This window comes from Ursus arctos, unplaced genomic scaffold, assembly GCF_023065955.2.
Source record: "Ursus arctos isolate Adak ecotype North America unplaced genomic scaffold, UrsArc2.0 scaffold_9, whole genome shotgun sequence".
NCBI classification, from domain to species: domain Eukaryota; kingdom Metazoa; phylum Chordata; class Mammalia; order Carnivora; family Ursidae; genus Ursus; species Ursus arctos.
The window spans coordinates 38,953,992-38,974,589 of NW_026623111.1; the positions used below are offsets into that span (position 1 = coordinate 38,953,992).

The following is a 20,598-nucleotide window of genomic DNA, read 5'->3' on the forward strand; positions in this document are numbered from 1 at the left end:
AATTCCATTTACAATTGCACCCAAAACCATAAGATACCTAGCAATAAACCTAACCAAAGAGTCAAAGGATCTGTACTCAGAAAACTATAGAACACTCATGAAAGAAATTGAGGAAGACAAAAAGAAATGGAAAAACGTTCCATGCTCCTGGATTGGAAGAACAAATATTGTTAAAGTGTCTATACTACGTAGAGCAATCTATACATTGAATGCAATTCCTATCAAAATATCATCAACTTTTTTCAAAGAGCTGGAACAAACAATCCTAAAATCTGTATAGAACCAGAAAGGACCCCAAATAGCCAAAGTATTGTTGAGAAAGAAAACCAAAGCAGGTGGCATCACAATTCTTGACTTCAAGCTCTATTACAAAGCTGTAATCATCAAGACAGCATGGTACTGGCACAAAAACAGACACACAGATCAATGGAACAAAATAGAGAACCCAGAAATGGACCCTCAACTCTATGGTCAACTAATTTTTGACAAAGTAGGAAAGAATATCCAATGGGAAAAAGACAGTCTGTTCAAAAAATGGTGTTGGGAAAATTGGACAGCCACATGCAAAAGAATGAAACTGGACCATTTTCTTACACCATTCACAAAAATAGACTCAAAATGGATAAAAGACCTAAATATAAGACAGGAATCCATCAAAATCCTAGAGGAGAACACAGGCAGCAATCCCTTTGACCTCAGCCGCAGCAACTTCTTGCTAGGTATGTCTCCACAGCAAGAGAAGCAAAGGCAAAAATGAACTATTGGGACTTTATCAAGATAAAAGAGGAAACAGTCGACAAAACCAAAAGACAACCAACAGAATGGGAGAAGATATTTGCAAATGTCTTATCAGATAAAGAGTTAGTATCCAAGATCTATAAAGAACTTATCAAACTCAACACCCAAAGAACAAATAATCCAATCAAGAAACGGGCAGAAGACATGAACAGATATTTCTGCAAAAAAGACATCCAAATGGCCAGTAGACACATGCAAAAGTGCTCAACATCGTTCGGCATCAGGGAAATACAAATCGAAACCACAATGAGATACCACCTCACTCCAGTCAGAATGGCTAAAATTAACAAGTCAGGAAATGACAGATGTTGGCGAGGATGTGGAGAGACGGGGAACCCTCTTACACTGTTGATGGGAATGCAAGCTGGTGCAGCCACTCTGGAAAACAGTATGGAGGTTCCTCAAAACATTGAAAATAGAGCTACCTTATGACCCAGAAATAGCACTATTGGGTATTTACCCCACAGATACAAATGTAGTGATCTGAAAGGGCACGTGTACCCCAGTGTTTATAGCAGGAATGTCCACAATAGCCAAACTATAGAAAGAGCCTAGATGTCCATCAACAGATGAATGGACAAAGATGATGTGGTACATGTATATACCACATACACAGGCACACACAATGGACTACTACTCAGCCGTCAAAAAATGAAATCTTGCCATTTGCAATGATGTGGATGCAACTAGAGGGTATTATGTTAAGCAAAATAAGTCAATCAGAGAAAGACAATTATAGTATGACCTCACTCATATGTGGAATTTAAGAAACAAAACAGAGGATCATAGGGGAAGAGAGGAAAAAATGAACCAAGATAAAATCAGAGAGGGAGACAAACCATAAGAGACTCTTAATCATAGGAAACAAACTTAGGGTTGCTGGAGGGGAGGGGTGTGGGGGGAAAGGGTAACTGGGTGATGGACATTAAGGAAGGCACGTGATGTAATGAGCACTGGGTGTTATATAAGACTGATGAATAACTGACCTCTACCTCTGAAACCAATAATACATTATATGTTAATTAATTGAATCTAAATTTTTAAAAATATCATGCAGTGCTATATTGTTCAAGGTACTGTTTTGCAAACAACAGACACCAACCCTAATTAGCTTAAGCAAGAAGAGGAGCTTTATGAGAGAACACAGGGATGTCTCCAGAAAGTTACGGTAAAGCTGTTGAGCCTCGGAAGGACCTGGAATAGGGAGCCAATAGGCACTGCTCCAGCTTCTCTCTGGTGCCTATGGTCCTGGTTTCTGCTTCTCTGGGCAAGTCTGCTTCATTTCTCTTCCCCTTTCTCTGCAGACCAGCCTCAACTGGTGCTGGTAGCACATGGACAGGAATCATTACTCCATAGTGGCAGCCTCCAGTCCAAAGTTTATATCATTTCATTCAAGCAAACAGACCAGACCAGTTGGAATCTCTGAGTCTAAATTGCAAATGTCTGGCTGAGAGAATCTGATTAACCCCACCTAATAAGGAATCCATCCCTCACCCATTTTCCTACACACAGTTGTACCAGGTCATAACATAACATGGATAGTAAAAGCCCTAGTTTATGGAGGAAGGAAGGGAGAGGGAAAGGGAAAGTGGTTATTCTTAGAGGAAGTGACCTGTGAAGATATCCCAAAAAGTATCTTCTACAGGTATGGACCATTATTATCCCCATTTGTTTTAAGATTTTAAGGGAGAACGGCAGGCAGAGGGACCCCGGCATCATGACCTGAGATGAAGGCAGATGCTTAACCGACTGAGCCACCCAGGCAGCCTTATTATCCCCATTTCACAGGTGAGAAAATTAAGGCATTTAAGCTTACATAACTTGCCCAAGGTCACAGAGCTCGTCAGTGGCAGTCTCAGGATTTGAAGTCAAGTCTGTCTGAATCTTAATCACTATGTTGTAATGCATCTCTTATCCTTATTCATCAAGCAACCATTTTATTTAAGATACCTTATGAAGGTAGTAGTCCTACCACAGGCATGTAGTGATTATACAGACTCCATATTTTCTAATTCTCATGATGACTATAGTTCTCATGATAAACTAATAAGTTGGCATTCCAGTTCATATGTCATTATTACAAGTTTGGGTAATGTCAGTCCAGTCTTAAGAAATGGATCTGTTCTTTGTATGTTGATAAAATTGGATTTCAGAGCCTATTAAGCCTAAGACCAAGTCCCTTGATAATTACAGCTGCGATGGTTGTAAATTCCACCATTCGGATAACGCACACTCCTGGGAAGTTTCTTAAAGGACAGTTGCTGGCCTTTCTGTCATGACAATCCTCTCCTTACTGAATGAAACATTTTGATTTCTACAAAGATTGAATCTCTTTCTCTATTACCCTAAAACAACAACAACAAGATGCTAGGTTTCTGTTTACAAACGGGGAAATTTTTATTTCCCATTCATCTGTGCATTCCACAATTACTATTAATGCCAATTATGTGCCAAGCAATGTGCTAGGTACTATGAATGCAGTGAACAACACAAGCATGGCCTTTGCCTTCAGGTTGTCTGTAATAGAGACTAGCTTAGAATTTGAGGCAGGTAAAATTTCTGCTAATAGATTTTAAAGGGAGAGTGACAATGAAGGGAAAAATTAGTAAGTGGAAAAAAAATATGTGGGCCTTTTCCCACAGGAGAGATGAAGAAAAGGGGAGTAGAGAAGAAGAGTCCTGGGTTGATTAAAAAATAACCCAGAGATAGATTTCATGAGTGCTTATTAATATATTAATCATGAGTGCAGCATCTTCCATCTCACGTTCCACTGGAAAAGAGAAGTACACTGTGACACAAATAATCCAAACCAATGTAGGCTTGGCTGAGGAGCAACCACCATCAGCAGCAGCTGAGGAACTATATGATATGATTATGAGCTTTCAGACATGTCCACAGAGTTCACTACCTCATCAACAATCAATCAACAAATATTACATATCAGATTGTAAATGCAATTTGATTTGATTGATAAATCTAGCTCTGAGACCCAGCATGTTTAGTCAACCACAACACTGCTAAGTTTTTGTCTATCCTAAAAGCAAATTCAGATTCTCTGCAAGCACTATTTCCTCTCTGTGACAGGAACACGTTTGGCATGTTCAAAGAAGAGCAGGAAGTCCAAGTTGCCAAATCAGAGTGAAGGAGAGGGAGAGTTACAGGGATGAGGTCAGAGAGGTGGGCCAGGTCATTAGGGCCTTGTAAACATGGATAAAGACTAAGTTTGTATTCTTATATGCAATGCAAAACCATTGTAGGGCTTGACTCTGATGAATGACATGATCTGATTTACCAATTAAAGGAGATCATTCTGGAATCTATGTAATAAATAAATTGTGTAAGGGTAAGAATTGAAGCAGAGAGACCTGTTAGAAGACTATTGCAAAAGACTGGAGGAGAGATTATGCTATTCTGGACTTGAGTGGTAACAATGGAGGTGGTGAGATTTCATTAGATCCTGGATATATTATGATAATACAGCTGACAGGACTTGATGATGGACAGAGTACAATGAAAAGAAAGGAGTTCGGGATGACTTGCAGGTCAGTGGATTGAAAGTTAAGTGCCAATTATTGAGAAGGGGAGCACAGGGAAAGGAGCAGGTTAGGGGAAAGACATCAAGAGTTGAAGTTGGAGATACCAAGTAGACATACAAGGCAAGTTATCAAGTTAGAGCTGGACTAAACCTCTGGAGCTCAGGGGAGTACTTAGGGTCAGAGGGATAAATTGGGAAGCTTCAGTGTATAGATATTATTCAAGGCCATGGGACTAAGTGAGAGCATCTAGGAAAGGAGCACAAAGAGCATAGATGATTTATTTGAAAAGCCAACGACTGAGCCCTGATGTGCCAACCATCAACAGTCTTGGAAGGACTGGGCAGTGAAGTAGGAGAAGCAGAAAAGAAATGTGATCTGAAAGCTAAGTGAAGAAATATTTAAGGAGGAATGATTGTCAAATGAAATGTTATTAAGAGGCCATGCAAGGTGAGAACTGAGATATGACCACTGGATTTGGCAAGATAGAGGCTATTATTTGATTTTGACTAGAGTGTTCTTGGAGGGATAGTCAGTGCAAATGCCAGAAACGGAATGATTGGAATTGAAAATGCAAGGTGACAAAGTGGAGACAGTAATAATAGACCATTTTAATTGGCTACTGCAATAAAAAAAAAAGAGTAGGGAAATGTGACATTAGTTGAAGGGGACAAGAATACTAGAGAGAATTTATATACTGTTTGTATGCTGATGGGGATGATTAAGAAGAGAAGGAAAAGTGGTGGATGCAGAGGGGAGAGAGGATATTACTTGACTGAAATCATTGGTGGGCCAAAAGGGCAGGATCTGATGCACATGCAGACATGTTGGCTTCAGGTGGGAGCACGGAGGGTTATGCTGGGTAACAGAAGGGATGGCAAAGCGCATAGGCATAGATGCTGGTAGATGGATAGATTTAATGAAGAAAAAATTGAGGCAATTTTCTTCCAGTTGCTTCTATTTTCTCAAACTAGAAGAGTGGTCATTATCTAAGAGTGAGAAGTGGGGTGGGGATGTTTGAGGTTTAAAGATGGAGACACTGAAGTAACTATCTGGGACAGTGGGGAAAACCCAGAGAAATGTAACAAGACTGTTGCACAGGGTAAGACTGACTGGAGAAATGGAAGAGCCATGCACATGGTTACATATTGTTCTCCAGCCATATTCAACTGATCAGTGCTGATGGGAAGTAAGGAGTTATGTTTAAGGCAGGGTTGGGGGGTGCCTGGGTGGCTCAGTCATTAAGCCTCTGCCTTTGGCTCAGGGCGTGACCCCAGAGTCCTGGGATCAAGCCCCACATCAGGCTCCCTGCTCTGCTGGGAGCTTGCTTCTTCCTCTCCCACTCCCCCACCTGTGTTCCCTCTCTCGCTCGCTGTCTCTCTGTCAAATAAATAAATAAAATCTTAAAAAAAAAAAGCAGCATTGGGTTTTTCCAATAAGATAGAGAGTGAGAGGGGCAAGGCAGAGTGAGAGGGGCAAGGCAGTTGTGGGTCTATGCAACAGACTTGATTACAGTGAGCTGCACTAGAAGAAAAGACAATAACACAAGCAGAAAAACAGACAGTGTCTATCACAAAGTGACAGACCAATAGATTGGCTGCTCCAATGGGGTTGATTGGGGTGGTGCTGATGGTATGGCTAGAAAGATAAGAGATGATTGATCAGAAGAGTAGGGAATACCAAAACTTGAGAATTTTTGAAGGTGATAAAGTGCTGTGGTAGAAAGTTCTTTGAGGCATATGATCATGACAGTGTTTTGCTGAAATGTAGTGGAGGAAAATAATATTGAAGGTGGGAAGACTGAGGAACTCAGAGGCTAGGGAATATGGGGATACGTACATGGGTACATGGATAATTTTTGTGGATGTTGAAGTCACCCAGCATAGGAGCATAATACAGAGCAGTGGTGGAGAGAAAGAAGACCAGAATCTAAAGTCTTCATTGACTAAGGAAGTTAGTGAGAGGTGAGTAGATGACTCAACACAGAGGATTAGTGGTCTGACAGCATGTGCTTCAAAGACGCTGAGTTGGTGGTTGTGGCAGTGGTAGTTGTTGTTGTTCTGGAAGGAAAAATGATAAAAATACCTAAAAGCAGCAATGAGAAACAAAGACCTCACCTCTAGGGCCTCTGTGAGTGGAGTGTAAGAGAAAACACTGCTGCCACGTGAGAGCCGGGGAGGAAGAAGTGTCTCAAAGGCTAGCCAAGATTCAGTTAAGGAAAGAGGAACCATGCATTCCACAGCACAGGGTGGAAGGGTTTGGCTGGCCAGGGAGGAGTGGGAGGTTGATTCAGATCAGTGGATGTACTAAACTCTATGAATGATAATGAATGGCCCAGGGGCTTGGACTTCTGTTTGTACAGCTGTGTATATAAGGCATTTGGCATAATGTGATTAATTCTGATGGTGGCTTAAGACAAGGTGGGTAACAGTCATTGTAGCCTCTGCTTTGTGCCTGATTTCTTACTAACTGGTTTTTGTTTGCTTGCTTGTTTTTTAAATGTTTATTTATTTATTCAAGAGAGAGACAGGGTACAAGCAGAGGGGGAGCAAGGAGCAGAAGGAGAAAAAAGAATCTCCCTGCTGAGCATGGAGCCCCAATGCAGGGCCAATCCCATGACCCTGAAATCATGACCTCAGCCAAAATCAGGAGTCGGATGTTCAACCAACTAAGCCACCCAGGCACCCCTCTTACTAATACTTTGCAGGAGAGAGGCAGGTGGTGTCATGATCACTGAGAAGCTGCAGCTTTGTGGCCCTTCCTTTGATCCTGCTGAAGGTGGTATGACTGTAGGGAGAAGGCTGATTTTTACCAAGGCCAATGAGTTCTCATGGCCATGCCTAAATCCTCTCGGCCTTTCCAGTTAATTCCATTAAGCCATCAAGAACACATTCTCTTGGAAAATTCCTTCCTTTGGTGTCCAAAAGCATAGGCTGTGGCTCCCAGGCACATTCATCAATAGCTTAGTCAGTTCTACTGTAGTCTGCTTACCCTATGAATCCTCCAGTATTGAGAGGAAAAAGCATGATCTGGGAACGGATGGCACTGACCTTTCCTACATTACACCAGTGAAAGCTGACGTGATGTAAAGTCCTGTCCCAAAGGACTTAAATCACTAAAAAAAAAGTCTTATGGATGTTCATTAAATTCCTTAAATTTCATGATAAAAACCAGTATATATGAAAATGATAATTGGTTAAAGTATATTGTTTTCTCTTTGACAGTTGCTATCTTACTTTGTATACTTCAAACACATATTAACAGTTACCATTAGTCTGGATATAGTTCAAAAATACAAAGCAGCTTAGCGCTTTGTATCTAATTTATTCTTTTTTGTATCTAATTTGTATCTAATATATTCTTTATAACAACTTTGTGAGGTAAGTACTATGAGCATCTTCTACATTTCCCAGATGAAAAATCAGTTCGGAGCAAACAAATTAGCAACAGTTTTGAAAAAAACAAGAGAAAACCTTGAGGCTGCTAGGTGTTTATCCAACAATGAACTGTTCTGGATAAATAGGAGGAAGACAAGAGTTCAAAGAATTGAAACTCGTGCCCCAACAAGCTAAAAGCTATTAAAAGAGCCTGAGTAGCCTTTCACCCCCACTCCAACACCTCTTAACACAAATTCATGACACAGAATGATGTCTGAAACAATGGATGTTTTGTTCTAAAATTTCAAGTCCAGGGTGTTAATCTTACTACTGGAGTTTGGAATGCCCAGATGGTTGGGCTCAACAACTGATTAAACATGCCTGAGTCTTGTTGGGACACAACCTAAGGTTAACGCAGGTGGTCAAAGCAGACAGTCAATTTTAAAATGCACTGTTGTTATAGTGATTGTGAGGACGTTAATGAAAGCTAAATGCAGATTTATAGTGGAGAGACAGGTGAAAAATAAGATTTGATTAAAAGGACTTGAAGTAGAAAGGCTCCATAAAAATTTAAAACAGATGACTCTTTATGCTCAAACTTTTCCATTTTTACAACTCCCCCTATGTCCATTGTATAGTCATTATTCCCTTGGAGAAATGCGTCTTCTTCAGACTTTTTTCCTTCTCAAGTCCTTTCCCAAAGCTGCTGCCAAAATCAACTTCCTCTGTTGCCCTTCTGACAATGTCACTCCCTTTCTAAAATTCCCTTTAATGGCATTTGCTGGTCTTTGTGTGAGCGGCAGACTTCTTTCCCTGACTTTAGGCCAAACACACTATTCCTACCCAGATTCATCTAAAGCCCCTACCTTGTGTGTGTGTGTGTGTGTGTGTGTGTGGTGTGTGTGTGTGTGTTGTTGTTTGTTTTACAAATCCACATGCCATTTTCCTCTCTATGTAGATTGAGTACCTTTCAGCTTCTCAGCTTTTTAACATTCATTAAAGTTTAGATTGTAAACATTCAATTCAGTTTTGGTTAATAAGAGTTCCTCATTTTATCTCTACCGTCCCTTAACTCCCACCCCAATACAAATACATACATACTAAGAATCTCCAGTGCTATTTGCCTTACTCAAATTTCCCTTGAAATTTGATTATTTTTGTAAGAACTATACAAATAATCATCTGCACTGAAAATTGTTGTCCAGTAAAAACCAAATAACATCAAAAACAAAATACGCATAAAAGATGAAAATAATATTGTGGAATTTCCCTAAGGAGTGAACAGATTTTTCAGAATGAGTCACAGGAAAAAATATCTAATATTATTATCATGGGCAACTTCTAGGAAAAGGTTCTGAAACACCACCAATGCTATGCTCTTTTTTCTTCTTCTTCTTTTTTTAACTTAGAAGACCCAAATTCAAGTCCCAGCTCGGTTCTTTGCAAATGCTGTTAGTTTTGCCATTTAATCTTCTTGAGCATGACCGTCTTGTTTGTAAAGTAGAAATGACAGTGTGCATATGACCTTTTCTGATGATTCAATAGCATTTGTAAATATGTTTCGTAAAGTAAACAGTGCTACACAAATAAAGATATTATTATTACTTCCTTCAAATTTTCTCTTTTGACTGAGAACCTAACCAGGATTTCCTCTTTCCCACACGTTTTTATCTGGCGACAAATCTGATAGTGTAGTTATAGACCTACCTTCTAAATAGGAAACTGCACTAAATCTTCCAGAGATGCTGAATGTTGGTGATGGTAATTTCTTCTATCACTATTGTATTTTATAGGAAACTAGATACATTTTTTCTTTTCTTCTTTAGTAGGTTCCACGCCAGTGTGGAGCCCAACTCAGGGTTTGAACTCATGACCCTGAGATCAAGACCTGAGCAGAAATCAAGAGTTGGAGACTTAATTGACTGAGCCACCCAGGCACCTCACATTTTTTCATTACTGTAATTTTTATTTTTATTTTATTTTTATTTTTTAAGTAGGCTCCCTGTGCATCATGGAGCCCAACACGGGGCTCAAACTCACAACTCTGAGATCAAGACCTGAGCTCAAATTAGGAGTTCGATGCTTAACCGACTGAGCCATCCAGGTGCTCCTCATTATTGTAACTTTTAAAACATAGAAAGTATATAGAAGAAAATAAAGTTTATCAGTAAGCTCATATCCAAAAAAAGCAACTATTAAAATTTTGGTGTATTTTTCTCATATGCTTTTCTAATGCATACATACAATCTTTATGGAGTATTTGCTATGTGGCAGATGCTTTACATTAATTATCTAATATATTCTTTATAACAACTTTGTGAGGTAAGTACTATGAGCATCTTCTACATTTCCCAGATGAAAAATCAGTTCAGAGAGATAATCTTGCCAAAGGTCATACAACTTATTGTGAAGCACTCCATTATTCTATCTACGATACTGTGGTCCTATTCCATTTCTGTGCCTTTTTTATTTACTGTAAAATAGTGACCATCAGACTATTACATATTCATTAAAAACATGATTTTTTAAGATGAAGTCAGAGAGGGAGACAAACCATAAGAGACTCTTAATCATAGGAAAGAAACTGAGGGTTGCTGGAGGAGAGGTGGGGAAGGGGATGGGGTAACTGGGTGATGGACATTAAGGAGGGCACGTGATGTAATGAGCACTGGGTGTGATATGCAACTGATGAATCACTGAACTCTACTCTGAAACTAATAATACACTGTATGTTAATTAATTGAATTTAAATTAAAAAACATGTTTTTTAATAATCTTTTTTGTTTGTATGAGTCATTATTTATTTAATTATCCCCCACCCCCATTGTGGGATACTCATGTTATTTCCAATTTTTCACTATTACATTTATTTTTAGCGATAAATATATGTTCAGTATCCAAAATTTTGTTAAATACGGAAATATATCACATAGAAGGTAAAAATCCCCTGTGTGCCATTCATCAAAGAGAAACTCCAACCCCCCTTTTTCTTTTGAGATAATCACTTCCAATGGTTTTGTATATATTCTTCTAGGATTGTTTTTCTTTCCTTTTTTCGAGATTGTTTTTCTTATTTAATTTTGACCAAAAAATGGAATAATCTTGTATGAGCTTTGCATCTTGTTTGTCTTTGTAGTATCTCATGGGCACATTTCCATTTCAGTCCAAATGTTCATCGGACTCTTCCCATGGCAAGAATTAGATACCAGTTCAAACCGAACTAGATTAAAAAGGGATTTCTCTTTTGATCATGTACATTGCGAAGTCCAGAGGTGGAGCTGTACCTCATGTGCAGCTGGGTTCAAGTAGTCTAAAGATAGTATCAAACAGCCTTCTCTCTCTCTCTTTTCCATTCTGGTTTCTGCTTCCTCTGTGGTGGCTTCCTTCTCAGGCAGGCACCAGCAGCTCAGCAACCCAGGTGAAGGGAGTGTGCCTCTTCCCCAATACTTTCAGCCACAGTCCCAGAGCAGACCATCATCAGCCTAGCTCGTGTTGTGCGCCCATAGCTAGAACTGAGGGGTACCAGCCTCCACCTCACCATACTAATTGAAAGTGAGCAACACTTGGCTTCACAAAGGAAAATCAGGGCACTGCCTATTTTCAAAAGAGGGGAGGCCAGCAGTTGCAACAGTAGATGTGTGCTATGTCACAAGTAGGTCTGTTTCACAATGTGTGATAGCTTATTTTTTAACTTGGCGATTGGATCATAATTTGTTTAAACTAATTTATCAGTGAGCAGTTCCATTCTTATCAAATAGTCTAAACTAATATATTTTATACCTACATTCCCTGATTTTTAAAATTTTAAGTACCTCTAGTACTCAACTGGTTTCACATTTGGCATATAATGTATCACTGCTTTCTCAGTAATTTGGCAGTGCTTCACATGGAAATAAATATAGCGTGTGTTATGGCCTGATTTGCATACCCCCCAAAATACGTACAAGTCCCAACCCCCAGTACCTCAGAATGTGGCTTTTTTTGGAAATAGGGCCTTTACAGTGGTAATCAAGATAAAATGAGGTCATTAGGGTGGACCCTAATCCAGTAGGACTGGTGTCCTTATAGAAAGGGGAAATCTGGACTCAGAGACAGACACACAGAGGGAGACCAGGTGGAAACAGAGGGAGAAGACAGCAGTGTAACTGGAGTGATGCATCTACAAGCCAAGAAACACCTGGATTGCTGGCACACACTAGTAGCTAGTGGTGACCCTGCTGACAAATTGATCTCAGACTTCTAGCCTCCATTTATTGTGAGAGAATAAATTTCTGATTTTAAGCCCCCCAATATTTGGTACTCTTTTACGGCATCCTTAGGAAGTTAACCTATCATGCTTACCTTTCCTGGAGGACTCTACTTCAAAATGTCGCTGAAATGCAAATAAAACCAACAATGAGATCACTAGTTCATATCTAAAAGATTGACAAAAATTAGAAAGCTGGGTAATGCCAAGAGTCAGTGGGGATGTGGTGATATATACAGGAAATCTCATGCACTGCGTGTGGTGGGAGCACAGCTGGGACAGCCATTCTGGAGAGTGATCTAGCAGCGCTTAGTCCAATAAGTCAGGCATGACCTTTCTCCTGCTGGGTACGTAAGTTCCAAAAACTTTCCACAAAGGTCCATGAGTGGGTGTGCAAGGAGGTTTGTAGTGTCTTCTAAAATTAGAACCATCCATTTTTATTCATTCACAGTTTATTGTTTGGCTTTAGCATTTGTCATTTGAAAGAAAGTAATCAATGTTTATTGCTTTCATTAGAACATTGTCAACTTTGAACTTTATACTTGGCTCATTTTCATCCTTTCCTTAGATTACTTTTATTTCTTTATCTTTGCTCAGAAAGACTTTTCTTTAGAAATACATTTTAAAAATCATTTTAAATTGTGGCTTTTAAAAAATTAGACCACAGATACAGACCACAGAATTAGATTGATTTGATTAACCACACTGTTGGTTGATGACCTAGTATCACTTTCCCTTCCCCCCTTTTAAAGAAAATCAACTTCTGTCATTTTTAATGCTCCATCCCCACCCCGTTTCTTCCCTGCCAGGATCCCACACCCAGAGATTCTGCTTGAATTAGTTTGTGGTAGAGCCCTCATTATTTTAAAGAATCTATTGAAGTGATTCTAATATGTAACCAAGCTGAGAACCAATGGTGGACCCTTGCTATTCAAACCGCCTCCCTCCAACAACCTTCAATTTGTTCTCTATCATTTGTTTCTTTTTTTCTTTCCCCCCTTCCCCTATGTTCATTTGTTTTGTTTCTTAAATTCTACATATGAGTAAAATATTTGTCTTTCTCTGACTGACTTATTTCACTTAACATGATACACTCTAGCTCCATCTTAGTCATTGCAAATGGCAAGATTTCATTCTTTTTGATGGCTGAGTAATATTACATTATATATATGTGTGTGTGTATATACACACACACACACACACACACACACCACATCTTCTTTGTCCATTCATCAGTCGGACATTTGGGCTCTCTCCATAGTTTGGCTGTTGTTGATAATGCTGCTATAAACATTGCAGTGCATGTATCCCTATGAATCTGTATTTTTGTATCCTTTGGGTAAATATCTAGTAGTGCTATTGCTGGATTGTAGGGCAGTTCTTTTTTTCACTGTTTGAGGAACCTCCAAATACAGACTACTAGTTTGCATTCCCATCGACAGTGCAAAAGGGTTTCCCCTTCTCTGCATCCTCACCAACACCTGTTGTTTCTAGTGTTAATTTTAGCTATTCTGACAGGTGGTGGTGGTATCTCATCAGTTTTGATTTGTATTTCTCTGATGATGAGTGATGTTGAGCACCTTTTCATGTGTCTGTTAGCCATCTGGAAGTCGTCTTTGGAAAAGTGTCTATTCATGTCTTCTGCCCATTTCTTAACTGGATTATTTGTTTTTCAGGTTTTGAGTTTAATAAGTTCTTTACAGATTTTAGATACTAACCTTTACCAGATACGTTATTTGCAAATATCTTCTCCCATTCTGTAGGCTGCCTTTTAGTTTTGTTGATCATTTTCTTCGCTGTGCAGAAGCTTTTCATCTTGTTCATTTTTTGCTTTTGTTTCCCTTGCCTCTGGTGATGTGTCTGCTAAGAAGCTGCTATGGCCAAGGTCAAAGAGGTGGATGCCTGTGTTCTCCTCTAGGATTTTAATGGTTTCCTGTTTCACATTTAGGTCTTTCCATCAATTTTGAATTTATTTTTGTGTATGGTGTAAGAAAGTGGTCCAGTTTCATTCTTTTGCATGTTGTTGTTCAGTTTCCCAACACCATTTGTTGAAAAGACTGTCTTTTTTCCATTGGATATTCTTTCCTGCTTTGTCAGAGATTAGTTCACCATATGGCTGTGGGTTCATTTTTGCATTCTTCATTCTGTTCCCTTGATTTATGTGTCTGTTTTTGTGCCAGTACCATATTGTCTTGATGATTACAGCTTTGTAATATAGCTTGAAATCTGGAGTCATGATGCCTTCAGGTTTTTCTTTTTCAGGCTTGCTTTGGCTAGTGGTCTTTTGTGGTTCCATACAAATTTCAGGATTGTTTGTTCTAACTCTGTGAAAAATGCTGTTGGTGTTTTGATAGAGATTCCATTAAATATGTAGATTGCATTGGGTAGTATAGACATTTTAATAATGTTTGTTCTTCCATTTCATGAGCATGGAATGCTTTTTCATTTCTTTGTGTCCTCTTCAATTTTTTTCATAAGTATTTTATAATTTTCAGAGTATAGATCCTTTACCTCGCTGGTTAGGCTTATTCCTAAGTATCTTACTGTTTTTGGTGCAATTGCAAGCAGGATCTACTCCTTGATTTCATTTTCTGCTGCTTTGTTATTGGTGTATAGAAATGCAACAGATTACTGTACATTGATTTTATATCCTGCAACTTTGCTGAATCCATGTGTTCTAGCAATTTTTTGGTGGAGTCTTTCAGTTTTCTACATAGAGTATAATGTCATCTGCAAATAGTGAAATTTTGACTTCTTCCTTGCTGATTTGGATGGCTTTTATTTCCTTTTATTGTCTGACTGCTGAGGCTAAGACTTCCAGTAGTATGTTAAATAGTAATGGTAAGGATAGACATCCTTGTTTTAAGGAAAAGACTCTCAGTTTTTCCCCATTGAGGATATTAGCTGTCCATCTTTCCTATCAGGCCTTTATGATGTTGAGGTATGTTCCATCTATCCCCACTTTGTTGAAGGTTTTTTATCAAGAATGGATGTCGTATTTTGTCAAATGCTTTTTCTGCATATATTGAGAGGATCATATGGTTCTTATTCTTTCTTTTCGTAATGTGGTGTTATCACGTTGATTGATTTGCAAATATTGAACAAGCCCTATAGCCCAGGAATAAATCCCACCTGACCATGATGAATAATTCTCTTATTGTTGAACTCCATTTGCTAGTATCTTGTTGAGAATTTTTGCATCCATGTTGATCAGGGGTATTGGCCTGTAATTCTCCTCAGTAGTGGTGTCTTTGTCTGATTTTGGAGTCAAGGTAATGCTGGCCTTCTAGAATAAGTTTGGAAGTTTTCCTTCCATTTCTATTTTTTGGAACATTTTGAGAAGAATAGGTATTAACTCTTCTTTAAATGTCTGGTGCAATTCCCCTGGGAAGCCATCTGGCCCCAGGCTTTTGTTTGTTGGGAGATTTTCCATGACTGATTCAATTTCTTTGCTGGTTATGGGTCTGTTCAAATTTCCTATTTCTTCCTGTTTCAATTTTGGTTGTTCACAAGTTTCTAGGAATTTGTCATTTCTTCCAGATTGCCCAGTTTGTTGGCATATAATTTGTTATAGTATTCTCTTATAATTATTTGTATTTCTGTGGTGTTGGTTGTGATCTCTCCTCTTTCATTCATGATTTTATTTATTTGTGTCATTTCCCTTTTCTTTCTGATTAAGTCTGGCTAGGGTTTTGTCATTTTTATAAATTCTTTTGAAGACCTAGCTCTTAGTTTCATTGATCTGTTCTATTGTTTGTTTGTATATCATTTATTTCTGTAGAGCATACAACTCTTGATTTCTGGGTTGTGAGTTCAAGCCCCACACTGGGTGTAGAGATTACTAAAAAAATTACTAAAAAAGAAAAAAATAATAATGTCTAATCAAATAAATAGTGTAATAAAAGCACATTTTTATTATTTCTGAAATCTTTTTTCCTGTCTTTGTCACCACTTCAACCATCCTGTTTAGGCCTCCATCTTTTCTTCCTTAAACTATCAAAAGAGCTTCAATTAATGTAGCTGCTCTTCCTGCCTATAACTTAATCTGTTATGGATAAAGCTGATAGTGTTTTTCTGAAATTTAAATCTGACCTTATTTCCACTCCTTTGTTTAAAATCCATCTATGCCTTTCCTATTGCCTTCAAGACAAAAATGTAAAATCCTTACCATGACATATAAGACCCCTCATGGTATGACCTCTGTATACAACTTTTACCCCTTTCTATCACTTTCCTCTCTAGCTATACCTAATAACATTATTTTTTGGATGCCCAAAGCACCCCACTTCCCAAATGTTGGTGAAATATGCTGCACTTTCTACTTTATGCACCAATTCCCTTGTTATTTCCTTCTACTAACTCTGTTTTTCAAAAATCACCTCTTCTAGGAACCCTGCCTTGTTATGTTTTCTTATGCTCTAGGTTTCCCTTAACTACAGTAGTGATTTTCTTGCATTATAAATTGCATACTTAAGCATAAGGGTTCCAGAGTCAGACTGTATAGATCTGGGTGCTGGTATCAATGGTAACTGGCTTCATGACATTGAATGTGCTACTTAAATTTCCATGCTTGTGTCTCCTCTTTGTGAAAAGATTATTTTAGTAGGATTCATCTCTTAATTTGTTTTGAGAATTAAATGCTAGGACGTGTAAAATTCTTAGAACAGTGCTCGCACAAAGTTAAGTGCTTGACAAACATTAGATAGGATTACTATCTCTGCTGACGAAATTCGTTTTTTAGCAGTGTAGGCTGTGTTTGTGTTTTTTATTTCAGCACTCTTTATCCAGTCTCTGGTGTATGGTACCCATGGATGACTGTAATTCTTTTACACATTAAGTCTTTCAACAAATTTTAGTTGAGCACCTGACAGGCACTTCTATGCCCTAGGGATACATCAGTGAAAAATTAAAATCCTGTCCTCATAATGTTTCCCTAGAGACAGAAAAGGATTAAGTAAAACAATGGATAAGCAATAGTAATATGAAAGAGGGAAAAAATGGGCAATGGGTTGGAGGGGGAGCAGATAGGAAATGCTAGTGATGGGCATGGGTTAAAGATAAGAGAAAAGGCAGAGAGGGGATGCAATTTTTAAACAGGATAATCAAGAAAGGCTTATGGAGAAGATGATGTTTCAGCAAAGATCTGAAGTAGATGAGAGATTGAATTATGCAGATATGCAAGGGCACTCAGCTCTCACCCAGAGGGGGGAACAATTACACAGACCCTAAGATGGGCCCCTGCTTGGCATGTTTGAGAAAATGCAAGAGTAGTGCTGCTGACGTGTAATAAGTAAGGGAAAGAGTAGGAGAATATGACTTCTGGAAGGGAGGTTGAGAAAGACCACAGGGTCCTGTTTGCCATTGTAAGGACTTTGTCCTTTGTTGGAGAGCAATGAGAAGCCATTGGAGTGTTCTGAGGAGTAAATATCTGAACTGGGGTTTAACAATATCACTATGGCTGCAATGTTGAGATTAAAATGAAGGAAGGCAGGGAGAGCAGCTAGAAGACTCGTGTAAGAATTTAGGCAAGAGATGACGGTGACGTGGACAAGGGTGGTAGTGTTGGGTCAGATTATAGATATGATCTGAAGATAGAACCGATAGGATTGACCAAGAGATGGTACATAGTGTGTGAGACAAGGATGCCTCCAAAGATTTTAGCCTAATAAACTGGAAAGAGAGATTGCCTTCAAGTGAGTAGGAGAAGATTGAAAATAAGAGATTCTGGGGCGCCTGGGTAGCGCAGTCGTTAAGGCGTCTGCCTTCAGCTCAGGGCGTGATCCCGGTGTACCGGGATCGAGTCCCACATCGGGCTCCTCCGCTGTGAGCCTGCTTCTTCCTCTCCCACTCCCCCTGCTGTGTTCCCTCTCTCACTGGCTGTCTCTCTGTCACATAAATAAATAAAATCTTTAAAAAAAAAAAAAAAAAAAAAGAAAATAAGAGATTCTTTTTTCTTGTTGTAGAGTTGGAGACCAGGAGTTGATTTGAGGATGTAAAGTTTAAGATGGCAAGTAAATATATGTACAGAGATAAATGAGTCTAGAGTTCCAGAGGAAGAGGTCTGTACTAGAAATCTAAAGTTGGAAGTTATCAGAGTATAGATGGTATTTAAAACCTTGAAACTAGATGAGATTACCAAGGAAATGACCATTGAGATGTCAAGATCTGAATACAAGAGCACCCCAAAGTTTAGAAGCTATGGAAATAAGGAGGAACCAGCAAAAGAGACTGAGAAAGAGAGTACTATAAAATAGAAAAAAATGTAAAAGTGAGGTATTTTGCAATCAGGTGAAGAAAACATTTAAATAAGAAGTGATCAACTGTGTCAACTGCTTTAGGTCAACCAATACAAGGACTGAAAAATGAAAAATCTGTTTAGTAACATGGAGATCATAGAGTGTTTACAAGGCCATTTACCGTGGAAAGATAAGGGTAAAAGCATGCTTGAGGTTAAGTCTGAGAAAGACTAGGAGAACAGGAATTGGAGACAGAAGTATAGACAGTTCTTTCAAGAAGTTCTGCCATAAATGAGTCAATAAATGGGGATGTGGGGGTCAAGAGAAAATTCATAGGGTCTGTCATTGTTAAAGGTATGAGAGCTATAGCTCATTTATATACTGATGGGAATTTTTTTCAACAATGAAGGGAAACCAAGGATGTGGGAAAGTGGTAGAACTGCTGAGGAGATATCCTTGAGCAAATAAGAGAGGACAGGATCTACTTCACAAGTGTAAGGCTGGTCTTGGATCCCAGGCGGAAGATCTTAGTAGTAACAGGAGGAAAGACAAAATATATGGGCACCAATGCAGGTAAACAGGCAGATGTTATGATGAGCCTGCAGTTTCTAATTATATCTATTAAAGGCCTCTTCAAGAAATATTAGAACACTTTTCTATTACATATATAAATCACTTTAATTAAATAACTAAGCATTTTAAAAGGCCTAGTGTGGTATGACACTGTTGATTTGAATACGGAGAGATTCCCTTTTCTTGCAAGGAACAGTACTATGGGTGAAGTGGGTAAATAATTGTGATGTAGTGTTATCAAAAAGGCATATGAAAATACTGCAGGAGCTAATACTGAGAAAAACACTGAACAGAATTTTCAGAGTATATAAGCTTGCAGCTAGGACTAATTTTCTATGGTTTAATATTCTGGGTCAGTAAGCTTTTTCAGTTCTATAATATAACATTGTTATATGAGAAAATTCTCACTTCCTGCATAGACAAATAAGTAAATGCTGTGTTTGTCTTTCAGTCAATTTGAAGTTGATATAGGGAAACTGGCCTGAACATGGTAAGACTTTAGATTTCTAGCTTGCAAACTTCTGGCATCTAGATACCAAATTGCTTCCATCTCAGAAAGTACTTGGCTCCTGAATCAATCTTTCTTTCTTTCTTTTGGGTTTTTGCGTTTTTTTGGTTTTTTTTTTTTTTTTTTTTGAATGACCAATATTCCACCTCTATTATCCTCTCCAGTCAGAAGTTCTTTGAAATGATGCTGTTGGCCTTGGCCAGTGGGAGGATGGAGTCATTTGACTCACCATCCTGCAAATGGCCCCACAGATAGCATAGGTTTTAAATTGGCCATTGAACCTGCATGTCATCTTGTCGACCTTGGCCATGTTCATCTGGATGGATGTGTGGTCCTTGGCGTGGCTGATGCCATTGGTGAGGGTGCATTTCAGCAGCACATATAGGTCCACCAACTCATCAGTGTCATTCTGCATGTCCAGAGTGCGCCTGCTGCTACCGCCACAAGCGTGAGTGCAGAAACTCTTGAATCAGTTTTAAAAACATTTTTCCCATGTGATACTTTTTCTTAAGAGGAACTCATAAATAATTATTTAGATATTTACAGTTGGCTTAAATTTTAAACATTTGGTGGGAGTTTTAAAAATATATGTTATTTTAAATTTTCAGAGAACAAAATTTTAAGACCCTAGGAGTTACTATTATAAAATGAATAATTCTCTTTGCTTTTCCAATCTCATAAAAAATAACTTCAAAACTGACAGTGCCATATAGGACCCAGCTGCAAAAATTCAAAACCAGCTACATGCAGCTGCATTCTGGTTTCCCTAATTCATCTAACAGCTTTTAGTGGGTTCTATAAGTGATAGAAAAGGCACAGCAGATGTGCAAGATGGCTCCTAAAATCTAAAGTGGGACAGATGGTTCTCTGATTGATTGACAGCATGAGGAGCACCGCTACCAAGGGTCATCTCTTGTGGAGGATTTCCCCCTCCCTCTTCCTGCTTCTGCTTACAAATGAAACTTTCATACAAGAAAGCAAGCAGGGGATGTAAGTAAGTAAGAAAGTCTTTCTCTTCAAATATGCATTGTAGTGAAAAGATTCTCAGCAAACAGAGTCACTTAGATGTTGAAAAAATTCTCCTTCTCTAACTTTTGACAAAGAGTTGACTCTGCATAATTATAACAAAGTAGACAAATACATGTTTGAATGCAAAACTCAGGATACTGGAGATAGAGCTGAGATTAAAGAAAGAACAAAGAAATAATATAATTGGGATTTATTAGCTCTCAAACAGCATTGATTAGAACTGAAATATTTCACCATTGGAATCCCTATACTGCCCTTAATAAGGTGTTTGTTTTAAATTTTAATTAGAAAGCCGGAC

The 20,598-nt window shown here is 38.6% G+C and overlaps 1 pseudogene; it reads right to left on the reverse strand.

Moving 5' to 3' along the window:
• Positions 1 to 19,435: 19,435 nt before the first annotated feature.
• LOC113262380 (40S ribosomal protein S21-like) lies at positions 19,436 to 19,807 on the reverse strand (annotated as a pseudogene).
• Between the last annotated feature and the right edge of the window lie 791 nt (positions 19,808 to 20,598).